The sequence below is a fragment of the Dipteris shenzhenensis genome, chromosome 14, assembly GCF_047967505.1.
Source record: "Dipteris shenzhenensis isolate YYH24624 ecotype China chromosome 14, Dip_SZ_1.0, whole genome shotgun sequence".
Classification (NCBI taxonomy): Eukaryota; Viridiplantae; Streptophyta; class Polypodiopsida; order Gleicheniales; family Dipteridaceae; genus Dipteris; species Dipteris shenzhenensis.
The window spans coordinates 36,141,860-36,144,350 of NC_141609.1; the positions used below are offsets into that span (position 1 = coordinate 36,141,860).

Consider the following 2,491-nt stretch of genomic DNA (forward strand, 5'->3'; position numbering starts at 1 on the left):
AATATGTAAATAGTACCACTAGTAAGTGTGGACCTAAATCCAAGATTGGAAAATCTTGTACAAGGGTGTGGGCCTAAATGTACTAGGGATATGATTAATAATACCCTCATAATACCACTTATAATAATAGCATTATTAGTAAAATAATATTATCAATGATAAAGTAAAATCGAGCTGTGAGAGAATCCTCTAGAACACACTTTTGCAATGTCAAAGTGATTCTCCCTCTCTCCAACTTTCGTGAAGAGTTCAATAACTCTCATCTATTATTATTGATCTCATGCCAGACTTACGTAAGGGACAGGTGAAGTTCATGGTTGAGGTGTACCCTTACTCGTGAAAGATCTTGTCACTCTCCATGATTGGATTCAAAAGGCACCCGTAGCTACTTGGAGATGCTTAGAAGTTTCTTTGCGAGACTACGTTTTTACTAGGCGAATTAAAGTAACTTTTATGAAGCACAGAGATGATACTTTATGTGAACGCTCAAAGGTGATGGGTGCCCTACATGGCCCTACTCCCTTTAAGTTTTCTTAAAAAGTCACCAACAAGACTTGCTCTAACCAAGAGATTTTGTGTATGTTTTTGTTCAATGAGGATGGGTAAGTGAATAGACTACCCTTTTTAATTGGGGCTCGATGGAACCATGACATTCTCTGTATGTTCCTATTGCTATGTGGAGAGAGGAGAGACTAGCGGTTTAATCCCTTTCCTTATGTGAGTATATGAATAGCCTACTCTTTTCGTTCCTTTCCCTTTATTAAATATACACTTTGCATTAGTCAAAACCGTTTTTGTGGAAGCCTTAAGGACAGGCGAAGCCACCTTACATACCTACTGCCTTATCCTCACTCTATTCTCAAACTTCAGCTTAAGGGCACATCAATGGCTGCATGCTCCTCGCCCGCTCCCTCTCCTCCCTCGGCTTCTCCATCTCCTTTGTCTACTTCTCTTCCGAATACGCCCAGTTCCTCCACAACCATCGCCCCTCCTCCCCCCTTCACCCCTCCATCCAAATCCATGTCGTCCCAGATGGTTTCCAGCCCGGCGAGCCGCACTTCTCCTTCGAATTCATCTCCTCCATGCGCCAGGGCCGCGAGCAGCTCCTGGAGGAGCTTAACCTGAAGAATCCCGTAACGTGCCTCGTTTCGGATTCCTTCATCCCCGAGACTCAGGATGTCGCCGATTAATTTGGAATTCCCATTCAGTACTGGACCTCAACTGCAAAGGCGTATCTGATGGTTCGGAACCTTCCTAAGTTTTATTCGAAGGGATATCTCCCTCTCAAAGGTAGAATGGCTGTGATCCTGTAAAACATTAAGATGGGGAGCTTGTAAGAGTCTGTACTTTTGCTCACCCTTCTTCGTTTGACGGTTTGGCAGGTTCAGCTGCCCGCTGGAAAAATGACAACCCAGTCATGGTTGACTGTATCCAGGGTCTTCCGGCTTCTCCGGTCCAGCTGCATTTTCCTCAAGAACTGCTTGTTTCTGATCCATCCGGAAACCTTTCTCGCTTCTTGATGAAAGTTAGTTCTTGTATGCATGCCGCAGAACGGGTTCTCATCCATACAATATCTGAGCTAGAACCCGATGCCTTCGAAGCTTGCAGGGCGGCTCAAATTCCAGCGTACGCCATCGGCCCATTGCTTCATCACGCTTCGTCAGAACCGTCAATTCGATCATATGAGACGGCCAACAAGCACGAGTGCTTAAATTGGTTGGACACGCAGGCCGACTCGCCCGTCATCTATGTCGCATTTGGAAGCTACGCGACGTTGTCTCGGGAGGAGGTGAAAGAGCTGGCATACGGGCTAGAGGCAAGTGAACAGGCGTTCCTGGCGTTCTTGTGGGTTATCAGGAGAGATGCGTACGAGGGTGCGGGTGATGAGGTCGATGAAATATTACCGGAAGGCTTTTTGGAAAGGACGGAGGCGAGAGGTAAGATAATAAAGTGGGCATGAGGCGGTGGGGGGATTTTTGACGCACTGTGGATGGAATTCAACGATGGAGAGCTTATGGGCGGGGGTAGCGATGCTTGGCTGTCCGAGGGGGGCGGAGCAGAGGTCGAATGCAAACTACATAGATCAAGTATGGAAGGTGGGATTTGAGATGGAGAGAACGGAGGAGGGAGGCCTAACAAGAAGCTACGTAGAGAAAGGGGTGAGGAGACTCATGCAAGAGACCCAAGGGGAGGAGTTAAGAGTTAGGGCCAAAGAGATCATGCTGGTCGTGAAAAGCTCCTCCCAAGAAAGTAGCCTCTCTTAAGTTTTACCAGGACATGAACTTTCTTTGTGCCCAAGTCCAATGACTTTCTTAACATCATTTTATAGCCATGAATAATTGGCTTAGCCACTACCACATGCTATACACCCATGATTAATTTGTGTAGCTCCCACCACATATTCTCTCCTTTAGAAGAACCTTTTTTTCATCACCCAAGTAGCTACATAAACAAACTTAAAAGTCACTAATTTATGTTTTTACCCCCTTGT

The 2,491-nt window shown here is 46.0% G+C and overlaps 1 pseudogene across 1 annotated transcript; it reads left to right on the forward strand.

Annotated features, from left to right (window-relative positions):
* Positions 1 to 881: 881 nt before the first annotated feature.
* LOC147894551 (UDP-glycosyltransferase 85A2-like) lies at positions 882 to 2,264 on the forward strand (annotated as a pseudogene). The gene is made up of 2 exons (XR_015542147.1): positions 882 to 1,290; positions 1,383 to 2,264. The product of XR_015542147.1 is annotated as a UDP-glycosyltransferase 85A2-like (transcript).
* The last annotated feature ends 227 nt before the right edge of the window (positions 2,265 to 2,491 follow it).